Source organism: Mirounga leonina, unplaced genomic scaffold (genome assembly GCF_011800145.1).
Source record: "Mirounga leonina isolate KUSES-001 unplaced genomic scaffold, KU_Mleo_1.0 Mir_154, whole genome shotgun sequence".
Lineage (NCBI taxonomy): Eukaryota > Metazoa > Chordata > Mammalia > Carnivora > Phocidae > Mirounga > Mirounga leonina.
The window spans coordinates 45,360,073-45,373,812 of record NW_023270389.1 but is presented as its reverse complement, the minus strand read 5'-3'; the positions used below and the strand labels follow the sequence as shown (position 1 = coordinate 45,373,812).

Genomic DNA, 13,740 nt, shown 5'->3' with positions numbered 1-13,740 from the left:
GGCTCGATCCCACAACCCCAAGATCAAGACCCCATCCAGTGCGGAGAAAGAGGAACCCTCTTACACTATTGGTGGGAATGCAAGCTGGTGCAGCCACTCCAGAAAACAGTATGGAGTTTCCTCAAAAAGTTGAAAATAGAGCTACCCTACAACCCAGCAATTGCACTATTTACCCCAAAGATACAAATGTAGTGATCCGAAGGGGCATGTGCACCCCAATGTTTATATTAACAATGTCCACAATAGCCAAACTATGGAAAGAGCCTAGATGTCCATCAACAGATTAATGGATAAATAAGATGTGGTATATATATATACAATGGAATATTATGCAGCCATCAAAAAAATTAAATCTTGCCATTTGCAACAACATATTATACTAAGTGAAATAAGTCAATCAGAGAAAGACAAGTATCATATGATCTCACTGATATGAGGAATTTGAGAAACAAGACAGAGGATCATAGGGGAAGGGAGGGAAAAATGAAACAAGACAAAACCAGAGAGGGAGACAAACCATAAGAGACTCTTAAGCTCAGGAAACAAACTGAGGGTTGCTGGAGTGGAAGGGTTGGGAGGGAGGTGGGAGGGATGGGGAGGCCATGTGATGGACATTGGGGAGGGTATATACTATGGTGAGCACTGTGAATTTTGTAAGATTGATGAATCACAGACCTGTACCCCTGAAACAAATGATACATTATATGTTAATAGAAAACAAATAAACATCCGAACCAAGAGTCAATGCCCAACCCCTGTATCTTTTCTATAAACCTATCATAAAGATAAAAACTTCAATGCGTCCTTCTATACTATGCTATGTGACGCTGGTGCTGGGGCTCTGCAAATCATGTGTCCTTTTTGCCCTCTGACTCCCTATTGGTTTCCACCAATCGTGGCTACTAGAGAAAGACTAGAAGGCAGGATCCTTTCTGCTTTCTTCCTGTTCCTATCACTGTTGTCTTAGCAATGGCCCTCCAGCCTGGGATGGACAACTGGCCTCAGTCTCCTGCTTTATTTCAGTATTCTTAGAACTAACCTGAATGGTTCACTCTTAGAGATACAGGTACTAGCATTACATGGAATGTCCTCCCAGCACCTGCTAAGTAGCAGCCAGAGAGACTGTTTCCTTCCACCACGTACCTCCTCCTACCCCCACCCCAGTCCTGAGTTCCAGCTCCTCTGGGCTATAAAGATAGGATTTTGTGACAGACTGGATGTAGGGAAGAGATGCAAGGAAGACAAGCTTGAGGTTCTGGTCTGGAGAAGTGGTGGCTTCCTGGAGTTACTCCTTCTTTGTTACTTCAGTGTCATGCTTTGGTTTTTCATTTCTCTGATGCCAAAGTAACTACCTCCTCATGTTAAATTCTCAATGTTGAAATGCCCAACATATTTCTGTTTTCCTGGCTGGACCCTCGCTTATACATCACTGACCCAGAAAACCATTTTCTTTTGGTGCCTAAAGGAATCAGATGAGCCAGCTTTATCCACGTAGACTTAATTATTTACAAGTATTAATTAGGCTCCTTAATATGTAGGCTCAAGATATTAGGAAAATGATGAGACATAAAACCCAGGGGTGGCTGTCTAGGAACTATCACCTCATTTGATCACTGAGTTCCAGTCACATTGAATGCCTTTCAGTGTCTCAGATGCTTCATGTTTTCCTGGGTTCAGAGTTCCCACTCATGCTGTTCTCTTTGCCTTCTGGATTCTCTCATTCCTGATATTCTTCCTGACATTAACCTGATTCATATCTATCCCTTTTTCTAATTTAAAGTCATTTATTGCTTCCTTAGGAGGGCCTTCCCAAACCCTCCAGAGGAAGTCAGAAGACATGCTCATAGCACCCTGTACTTCTTTTTTTTTTTTTTTTTAAGATTTTTTATTTATTTATTTGAGACAGAGAGAATGAGAGACAGAGAGCATGAGAGGGAGGAGGGTCAGAGGGAGAAGCAGACTCCCTGCCGAGCAGGGAGCCCGATGCGGGACTCGATCCCGGGACTCCAGGATCATGACCTGAGCCGAAGGCAGTCGCTTAACCAACTGAGCCACCCAGGCGCCCAGCACCCTGTACTTCTTAAAAGAGTAGAATTTAAAAGAAATAATTGAGTAATTACTTATTAAGAACTAGAATGGAAGTTCTATTGGGGCAGAAACCAGTTCTGTAGAATACTGTCTGTTTTATAACTATTTCTCCAGTTCTTCTAACTACAGAGTAGTTAAATAAAAATAAGAATACAAAAGATACAAATTATTGGATACCAGCTGTGTGCCAGGCACTGTATTAAACATGTTCCATGTTATCCCAACAGCCTCAAAATATGGATATTATTACCACACTGAACAGAGAAGGAGCCTAAGGCATAGAAATGGTAAGTGTCTTTAACAAGATAGTGCAGCTAACCAGAGGCAGAGCCAGAATTCCCGGCACTCTTATTCCAGAGACTATACCTGGAAAAAATGAGTGAGTGGAAGAACAAAGCTGATTGTTAACTGGAAAGGTGAGGCAGCACAGCTTAAGTTGGAAAGGAAAACCAAACAAAACAGTGCAGATATTCTGTGATACCAAAACACAGAGAAAGGGCAGATCCCCAAAGCAGGGATGATGAAGAAGGTTTCTGAGTGCCTGGGATTTCAGCTGGACCTTGAAGTAGGGCTGTACTAGATAAGGAGAAAGAAGAAAAAAGGGCCTCTAAGGCAGAGTAAACAGCCAAGAATATGTCCTTCAACTCCCTCACCTTCAGATAACTTTTCAAAGCAAAGAAAACTATTGGAAAAATTATAAGATTTTTTTTTTTTAGGATCGAGACTTTTAAGACTCATTTCCCAGCAGCCAAAAATAAGCACAATTACCAATTTCTTATAAAGTGTGTCTAATTCAAAAAGGGCAATCACAAAAAACACTGGTACACAGGGATGTAAGCCAAGGTGTAGTTGGGCGAGTGGCAGACTGCATCAGAGGGCACCAGAACATGACGCCTACTATTGCCCACTGCAGATAGAGTGGAACAAAGCCACAAAAAAAAACCTGGCAGAATAGCATTTGTCCTGCAGAGCCAGGCAGGAAATCTGTGTTCCAAAATTGACACTGAGCTGGAACTCAGCATTCTCTGGATAAAGCCAAGAATAAAAGGAAGGATGCAGGATTCAACCGACAAAATCTTCAAAGCCAGAACCCAAAGAAGTCATACAGAACTGGGTCAGGAAGTGGAGCTGGTGTTGTTAGCGAAGCATAGGTGGAGGCGAGCTTTGTTGAAGGAATGGCTTATAGAAAATGGGAAGGGATAAGGATCAAAAGACACCTGGATTCAGGCTGATTTTTTTTTTTTCCACGTAGGAGTAGTAGTAAGTTCAAAATTAACATGGTCCTTTTCTGTGGGCTCATGCTCACATAAACCGAGCTGGATTTCTCTCCATGCAATCCACCTTGATTTTGAGACTTATCTCTTTGCAAATGATAAAATTGACCTACCTTGGAAAGAAAATATTATCTATTTTTGCCTGGTTTTGTCTTCTTTATTCTCTTTAGTTCTACTATTTCATATTTTTAAATTTTGATAAACAGTTCCATTTTGATATTCTGTTAATAATATGTCCAGATGTTGACATATGAAATAAATGAATTGAATGAAATAAATACATTGATGTATACAGTTTTGCAAAAAATGAAATTATATATCATATGTTGTTTTCAAACCCCCCTCTTCCTCACTCAGCAATATGTTTGGACTTCTCTCTATAACAATAAATATAGTTCTTCATCATTTACCATGCATTTTCAAAATAGAATAATGAAGTCCAGAGGAGTAAAACAACTAGTCAAAACTCCAAAAAGAGATAATTTAGAAAAAGCACTCATTTAAAGATCAATTTTTATTAACACAACATAAAAGAACTTAAAACCAATGGGGGCCTTGATCAATAGATACTTACTGTATAAGATAAACAGAAACACCCACAGGAATTACAAAGCCTAGAAATAATAAAGTCCTAAAATTCTTCTTAAAGTAATTTATAGTCTACAGAGCAGTTGTGCAGAAATCATTTGATTTTTCAAAACAATCCAACGAATTGGCTAAATCAGCTACTTGATTAATGGCTAATGTTGATAAATGTCTCCCTTTCTACTGTATCATCTCCACTTGCATAAAAAATTTCTCTTCATTCCTCTGCTCTTCACTCACAATAGACCTTATTAACCAGTGGTTCAGAACTTGCTGTCTCTACTTCCTCATTCAAATATTGATTCTTCATTCCAGTACATATCCCAACCTTATTACTCTATTGACTTCCACTTTGCTAAATCCAACAGAGACTCTTTTGTCCTCATCTTTCTAAACCTTCCAACAGCATTTCATACACATTATTACCTCCTAAAAACTTTCTCTTCTCTTCACTTCCATGGCACTATGTTCTCCTTGGTCTCCTTCACAATTACTAGCTGCTTTTTCTTATTTTCTTTTGCCAAATTCTACCCAAATTCTTAGTGCTTATGTGCCTTGGGAATTTTTCCTGAGCCATCAGCTCTTCTCTATACTTTTGCCTTAGCTACCTCATCTAATCCAATGGTTTTTAAAAGATACCCATACTCTGATGACTACCAAAGTTGTGTCTCCAGCCCTAATCCAAACACCCCTCAAGCTCCAGACTCATATTCCCAAGTGCCCACTGGACAATTCCATTCAAATATCTAGTAGAATTTCAAATTCAACAAACCTAAAATAATACTCCCCCCACAAAAGCAACAACAACAACAACCAAGCAAAATCTAGGTATTTCTCTTGTTTTCATTATATCAGTAAATTTTATCAGCACATCCCATTGCTCAAGCCAAAACCCCAGAATACTCTTAGATTCTTCCCTTCCCACCACCTGCTTATATCTCTCCAAGTCTTAGAGAAATTCTAAGTTCTTAATAGTTTTCAGATTTGTCCACCTATTTCTATACCCACTTTTAGCACTCCACTTCAAGAAGTGTTTGAAGGTCAGACTCTGAAGATTCTCCACTTACTAGCTGTATGATCTTTGGCAAGTTACTTAACTTCTTTGTGCCTCAATTTCCTCTTCTATAAAATGGTCTACCTTATAAAATCGATAGGGTTGTGAAAAGTAATCAGTCAACATATATAAATGACTAACAACAGAAACTGGAGTTTTTAGGTTATGATCAGAGCTGTTGTTTTATTTTAAGTTGAAAAAAATCAACACTCTTCTGAAGAACTTGACAGAATCCAGAATCTACACAGAATATCATCCACATGTCCAGGATACAACCCTCTATAATTACTTTATACACAAAGAAACAGAAAAATATGAACCAAATTCAAAAGAAAAAACAATTGGGGCACGTGGACAGCTCAGTTGGTTAAGCTGTGACTCTTGACTTCAGCTCAGGTCATAATCTCAGTGTCATGAGATCGAGCCTGAACATGGGGTTCTGCACTGATCGTGGAGCCTGCTTAAGATTCTTTCTCTCCTGGGACACCTGGGTGGCTCAGTTGGTTAAGCATCCCACTCTTGGTTTCAGCTCAGGTCATGATCCTGGTTCTCCTATCACTCTCTGTCCCTTCCCACTCAAAAAAAAAAAAGAAAAGAAAGGAAAGAAAGAAAAGACAATCAATGGAGACTAAAATGATAAAATGATCTAAACCTAAATGAAAAAATGAACTAAACCTAAAATGATCCAGATGTTCCAATGAGCAGACAAGGATTTAAAGCACAATATTATAAAGAAAAATATATACATAATGAAAAAAAGGAAAATTTGGCAGAGAAACATAAACTATAACAAAGAACCAAAAGAAGTTATAGAACTGAGATTAACAGACTGGAGATGACAGAAGAAAGTGAATTTGAAGAGAGATCAATAGATTATCCAACTTGAATAGCAGAAAAAGATTGAAAAAAATTTACAGACTTATGGACCTGTGGGATAATATCAATAAGTCTCATAAAATGTCATCAGGGTCCCAAAAGGAGAGAAGAAAGAAATTGGCAAACTCATTGAATAGTCATTTAAATTTATGCATTTCAAATATGTATGTCTTATGACCAAAAAAAGGAATTAAAAAAATACAGATTCCTAGTTAATTATATTCATGCTGTAGTGTTTAGGAGTGAAGTGTGCTGATACCTATACTTTGAAATGCATCCAAAAAACAAGATGGCCTGATGGAGGAATGATTAGGGGGTTACATATACAACAAAGCAAGAATAGGAAAAGGTTAATTCTAGCATCTTGGTGGTAGGCGTATAGTGTAAAACTTTTTAAAGTTTTCTGGATTTTTATAATAAAATGAAGGAAAATTATAAGTTGAGTAATATATTTTCAGTGGGGTTTTTTGTCTTAAACTTAGACAAAATAAATATATAAATTATGAAAAAATGCTTATAAGAGTGTAAGGCTATAGATGCATTATTATTATTTTAATCACTTTATCCTTTCTGGAGAACTCTAATAGTCTCTTAGCTAATCTCTCTTCACTTTCTCCCTCTCTGATTCTCCATTCATTAGCCAGAATGACATTGTATAAATGTAAATCTGAGCATGTTGACTTTCTTGCTTAAAATTCATCTATGGTTTCTCTTGCTCTTTGAATAAAATTCAATCTCCATAGAGCCTTCAAGGTCTACTTCCATGGAGCACGTGTTATGTGACCTACCAGACCCTTTCCCATGGGCAGGCTTTGCACTTGCTGTCCCTTCTGCCTGTAATGTATTCCCCCCAACTCTTGAGCAACTGATCGATTCTCATTCTTTATCTACATCTCATCATCCTTTTTTATTTCCCTCCATAGCAGTTAACACAGTTTGTGATTCTCTAGTTTTTTGTTTAGTTGTTTGTTGTTTGTCTTCCCAGACAGAGCTTAATAAAAGTAGAGATTTTTCATTTTTGTTCACTGCTATTTTCCTGGTGCCTGAAGTGGGCTCTGATTAGACATTAAGTATTTGTGCCTAATACTTCAAAGTTACTAAATTGCAGAGCTGGTATTAAACCCCAGTTATTCTGTGAGTTCTTTCATGATACCAAACTGGTAGAGAGAAACTACACTGTGTGATTCTATCCTCCTGGACTTTCTCATCTAGTAAGGAAAAGATCACATATAGAGTTAGAGTAACAATCAGTTCCAAGCTCTAGAAAACTCCCCCACTTCATTCTCTGCACATCCTTCCCCCTGAGAATCCATGTTTATCATCAATAGGGATGTAGCATGTCCCTTAATCTCCCACATAGAGTCTGCCACTAAATACTGTGTTATTTTGCTTCTTGCATATCTCCATTCTCTTGCTACACCAGCCCAGGCTACCTCTGTCTTTTGTCAAGACTACTATGACCAAGTGGTCTCCCTTCCTCCGCCTTGCCTCTTCTCTATGCTGCAGCCAAGATAATCCTGTAAAACAGAAATCTAATCATGTGGCTTCCCCACTCCAAACCCCACAACAGGATGAAGTCCAATCCCATTTTATTTAGGGTGTATTGCATTACACAGCTTTTGCTGTGCTTTTCATAACCTCCAGAATTCTAACTCAGTTTGTGCCTTAACTGGCTCTCATCAAAGTAAATAGTTTCCAGGATTGATGGCAGCTTTGAGGAGACAGACAGAGAGCATTGTTTTAATCAACAATTCAATCATTAAAAAAAGAAAAGAAAGAAAAGTACAAACTCCTATTCCTAGAAGAGCTATTGATGAGTCTTCCCTGCTACAAGAAGAAGAAGGAGGAGGAAGAGGAGGAGGAGGAGAAAAGGGAAGGGAAGGGAAGGGAAAGGAAGGGAAGGGAAGGGAAGGGAAGGGAAGGGAAGGGAAAAAGAAAGGTAAACATAATGCAGGTAGATTCAAGTGCCTGGTTCTTAAGAACATGTATTAGTCTCTTGTCACTGTTGTGCTCCCAGATGACAAAAATTTCTCTGTAAGTGCAAGCTATGGCAATTCCCAAACTTTCATTAAATGTACAGTGATATCCCTGGTGATCTCTTCAAGGACTGGGTTAACGAAAACAAGGTTCCTCATGGAAAACATGGATTTAATATTTACTTTCCAGGGAGTTGTAAAGATACCACAAACACACTACAATCCTCTCTAATGTTTACATAACTATCAGGCTTCTGAAATTATTAGACTTGTTCATTTTTAAAAATTTTACAGGTGTAACACCAAGTTCTGCTCAAGGGCTAAGGATCATTTAATAGGTAGTGACTCTCAGTCCAAGAGTATAAGAAATGCAGCTATTTTAATGTTGCTTTTAATGTTCAAAGAGTATAAGAAAACACCAAGAAGAAAAATACCATTAATATTTCAACTACTTTTCTGCCACATTTATTTTATCTATAGGTGAGCATGCTGAGTGCTGCAGGAACGTTTGTCAGATCGCATATTTCCTGACTGCATCATGTGATGTGATATGACTCAGGGTACAACTTGCTGCCACTGAGATGTGAGAGGCACAGAGCAATGACTAGCTGAGGACACAGACCACTTGTTTCCTGGAGCACGTATGCCTCGTGCCCGCTGACCATATGAGGGGAGAGCTGGGGCAGGTAAGAGCTCTAGCCGACTGGGTCACATTTACTTGATACCAGCGGTAGAGAATGCCATGTCCACTGGTCAAATCTAATCCCCAGTGTGCTTGATCTGGCACTGGACCTGTTAGCCAGCTCTGCCCCAAGAATTTCCCCTACTGGGCTTCTTTGGCTATGCTATTAGCGAAGAGACTCTAGACCAGCAGTGAGTGCACAGATAACTGATCATATTTCAAATGCTTTATAACTGAACTCCAGGTGAATAGCGTTTGGCAAAAAAACAGTGCACCCATTTGACCCCTCTTCCCGTTTCTTTCCACATCTTCTCTTCCTCTTGCTTTATGACTGGAACTTTCACATCCTCTCTTTTTTGTGCCTTTCCCTCCACCTCTCCCATCTGACCCTCCATTCCTGACTATCAGCCTACATTATTACATATATAAGTTTAGGCAAATTTCTCAACCTCATGGAATCTGTTTCCTCATCCATGGAGTGGAGGTAATATGTCACAGTGAATTTGTGCTGCAGGGTGATTACCACAGTGCTTACCTAAATGGCACAGAGATCAAATTTTCTCCCCAGCCAGTGCTTCTTCGTTGAAGACTGCCTGCAGTCCCTATTTATAGTTGGAGATTCCAGCTGAATGCATAAGGACACCCTCACTGAGCACCAGCCACAGGTCTGCATTGGAAGAAGGAGGGAGAAATTCAAGAATTAAAAAAAAATGCACAAAGACATTCTAAATGTGGTACTGCAGATGATGAGGCTGATTCACCCTTGAGACATTTCGTTTTACAGGCTGAGATTACAATAACAAGTGCGTACTGAGTTTTGTGCTAAAACCTTATTCATGAACCCACCATTCTGCCATAATGATGGAAGACTAGACTTGTTCCAAATAGAGGAGTGAGCTACAGCCAACTTTTGATTGATGAAGGACAGCTGATCTGATTTGGAGCTCCTCTGGGGCTCCACAAGGCCACATTTCTGTCACATGCACCATTTTAATGTCAGCTTTCCTGCTTGGAGGCTGAGTCTGGAAAGGTGCCGTAAATCACTTTCAATCATGCATATGCCATAAGCTGGCTAGAGGAGATGGGATGTCAATCTGCCTCTTTTTGGGGGAGCAAGGGAGACCAGATGTAACCCAAAACATCCCAAGAAACTATCTGAATCATCTTCTTTTGCTTGTCTCCTCATTGCTCTTCCTGTCTTCTCTGTATCCTCGGATTATAGCTGAGAAGCTGGTAGTGGGCCTTGGATGCAATCAAGGTAGCAAAGCTATAAGTGTAATTAAGCTTCTCCACAGTCCCTGGTTCATTCAATCAATTAAGCATTTCATATGCATCTATTATGTCTCCATGTGTCCACAAAGCACTACATTCAAACCCATTTTAGGAAACAACCATTTGTTGGAATAATTCCCAACCATGGCTCTGTCTAAATTTCCTGCATTTTGGGGGGGAGGGGTTGGGGTGGAGGGGAATACATATTCCTGGGCCTAACTCTCCAAAGATCTGATGCAGTATTTCTAGAGGGTTTTCAGCTTCTGTATTCAGATGTGCATTTGCCTCTCATCAGTGTTTTCCTCCAGTGATACTCTCTCTGGTCACAATCTTTGTCTATTCATAGTAACGAATTTAGCTGATCAGATCAACTAAATCAGGACTTCTCTTTCCCCCCTCCCCCCACAAAAAAATCTCCATCCATTGGACAAATACAGAAAAGCTCTGATCCGTTGCTCAATATATACTACGTAACAATGACCAGCCCTGGTCCTGCCTCAACTGTTTTAACAATGGTCTTCTGGAAACAATAGTCTCTGCATAAAACACACTAAAGGAGATTTTCAGACCAAGGTAAGGTGGTACTTTGGGGAAGATTCCCAAAGTCAGGCAGTTTAGCTGCCCGTTAATCTGACCGAAAGTAGAGCTGGCCCTACCCCTCACCAGGCTCTCAAGATTCAGAAAGGGGAGGTGGGTGGGGATTTCTTCCCTCCCCTCTTTAGAAGCAGCAGCCTAGAATTTGGGCCTCTATTTAAGCATAGAAACCTGAATCCTAGGACAGAACATGACCTCAGGAGACCCTAGAGAATCTGAAAAACAGATCAGCAACTCCCACATAATCAGGAGTTGGCAGAGAGCGTTGGATAAGTTTAGAAAGATGATTAGTTCGTGCTTGACTTAAATGTTCTAATTTTCATTATATGGTTGACATATTTTAAGTTTGAGATTATCCATGCCAAAATCTTCTTTTTCTTAGTCTGGAGTTGGGTATATTACATTGTCTAAAACATGCAATTCTTCATTATCCAATTCTGGAATGAACTACGGAGGAAAAAAGACCTATTCAATCTTGAGCCCAAGAGGTCTAAATAAGCTGTGGTTTTAAGACTTCCATGAACAAAACGTTTGAAGGTGATATTTTTTTTCCAAGGCACTTCCATTCCTGTGACTCCAGAAACCAGTAGAGATGTTGAGTTCGATATGCAGAGGATGATCAATAAATAATGGCAGAATTTGATTCTCTAATTCTGATTGAAAAGAAAAAGATGAAAGACAAACACAAAATCGGATATGGATAGAGGATTTCAAGAGTTAGAAAGTAATAACCAAAACAAATGCCTGTTAGACTAATTGGAACATAAATGAGTTAGAAAGAACTGAACATGTTATTTTTGGTTTTCTCCTACTACCCCACCCTCCCCCAATCATCACAAGGCAAAAATGGAATAACTTGATAAAGTAAATAAGCTTTGCATCACTGGCATATAACACATTTTTGGTTAATGAATAACTGGCTAGATAATAAAATCAGAATATTGCCATTTTAAAAAGTCAAATTCTTTTGGAAAGTAACCTGAGGGTATCTTTCATGATTCCACTCATACACTTTAAACTTCACCTGTTCCTCATTTGACTCTGATGTGATGGCATCACGTGACTTAGGTATGTCATAGGTTGCAACATGGAGTCAGTCAGTCGGACTACAGGAATCAGAGTTCAGGAGACAAAATTCATTCAAATGTCTGGCATTTTGAATGTCAGAACAATTAGAGACTAAATGGGAGGAAATTTGAGCCCACCCAAAAAAGGAAAGTAAAGTTTGAGGTCACAAACCCAGAATACCAAATTTTATTTCTTGTACTTATTTGTCTTATTGCCTCTTTTGATCTTCCTTCCTTGACTCATCTGTTTCTTGTATACCCACATATGCAAACATATATTTATATATACATACACATACACACACATTCCTGTATTTATTTTCTTCCTTTATTAAAATTGTAAAACCAGTGCTGCTTATGTGGGAAGAGCATGAAACAGATAAAGTAACCAAATCACATTTTGTTGCAGAAAGACTGTAGCCTGGGGACATTTATCAGTTGGAGACCAGAAATAAGTAGGGGAAAATGCATGCGAGTAATGAGGGAAAGTCTTCCAGGCCACACTCAGTCAAGAATTTTTTTTTCCTTCTTAAATCCAGGTGGTCTATAAAACCACTCTCACTGAAGCTGCAGAAGACATTTTAACTAAGGAGGGAAGGACACAGACATTTACAAGCATTTCCAATGAACTGGTTAACAGAATATATAACTTTGGAGGGGCTTCTTATGTCTAAAATTTCATGCATTTGCTTGGATCCATAAAAGTGAAAACAGGAGAATAAATAATCAGGGTGACCATAAAACAGCTAAATAAGTTTGTGAAGCCAAGCAGAAAGTCTGAGCTTTAAACACCTGCGGACTGAAAAATCAAAAGCTCTCTAGCTCTATGTACACTCTTATTCTAAGCAGTGAGCAGTTTGACGGTGAACCAGCATGGATGTGATATGGAAACAGATGAAGCCCAAGTAGAAAAATGAAAACATGAGAATCCCTAGACTAAGGGAGGATAGTTCCTAGCAAAGAGAGACTGGTAGTCAGAACCAAACCCATGGCTTGCCCTCCTGAACTTGTTAGTTCACCCATTCTGATATTAGTGTCCTCTGTTACTCTGGAAGGATCTACCTTCAGCCCTGTGAAACCCACAACTGCCAGTGACTTCTCAAAGAACACTTGCCAGAGCTGGTGGCAGGCTCCTGCAGAGTGGTGGCAACTGGATATTCTGATCGGTTAAATTTATCAGGTACATTTCTTTTTATAACATTGCCTGAGCAAAGTCAAATTTTGTTTATGTATTTTCCTCTGAACTAGGCTATGATCTTTTGGGGGAATACCACTGTGGTCTTACTCATTCGTATATCCCCAATGCACATAGTAGATGTTTAAAAATATTTATTGAATGAGTTGATCAACCTGCCACTTAAAGCAAAAGTAGCCTCACCATAAATTGTTGATGGTCATGTATTCATTCTAAATATATTTTCTGAGTGTTCAGCTATTGTGCTAACTAACTTGGGATAAAATTAATAAATAAAAGGCAACCCATGCCCTCAAAAACTTACCTCTCAAGGGGGAGACAAGAACTACAATGGAATGGCAGCAGGGTGGGAAGAAGAGGGCAGGCTCAAGGGACAGCAGGGAGATCAAATCCATAGGTCTTGGTGCCTGCTTATCACTTAGATGGAATATATGGATGATAAGAAAATTAGGAAGAAAAGAGCTCAGATTAGAGGGATAGACTTGAGAATATCTAGTCTAAGAGGGAAGGCCATTTGAAAGAAAGGAGGTAGCTGGTGCAGTGAAAACCCTAGAGGTGACCCCCCCCAAAATGAGACCTAAAGTACAAGACAGCATAGGTAATAAGCTAAGTACACCTCCAATAATCATGAGTTCTCTGCATCTTCAAGCAGCCTAGCCCATTTTTGGCAACTCTGAGAAACTGAATGTCTACTTTGACATATTTTCTTCCCACTGATCTTAGTCCCATCTATGAAAACCACACAGAACAGCTTAAATTCCTCTTCTGTATGACAGCCCTTCAAATGCATGCCCTCCTTTTCTTTTAACCAAGCTTCATACAATATGATTTCCAGACTTTTCACCATTTTTGTCATTCTCATGCTTTTAGATTGACTAATGGGAAAATGGAAACTCTACGAGAACCTAAAGGATAAGAAATCTAAAAAATATGGTTGGCAGGACTGGGAGGTAGGCTGTGGGTCATGGAAGGGGAAAAATTAATCACCTACATGTTAAGAACCAAATCAGGCCCAGGGCGCCTGGGTGGTGCAGTTGATTAAATGTCTGACTCCCGGTTTTGGCTCAGGGGTGATCT

General features: G+C 39.4%; 1 long non-coding RNA gene across 1 annotated transcript in view; it reads right to left on the bottom strand.

Annotated features, from left to right (window-relative positions):
- The window catches only part of LOC118014400, a 78,138-nt gene extending 68,903 nt beyond the window's left edge, over window positions 1–9,235 (bottom strand). The window contains exon 1 of the long non-coding RNA XR_004680274.1: window positions 9,071–9,235. This is a non-coding gene — a long non-coding RNA (uncharacterized LOC118014400). The remainder of the gene's footprint in view (window positions 1–9,070) is intronic.
- Between the last annotated feature and the right edge of the window lie 4,505 nt (window positions 9,236–13,740).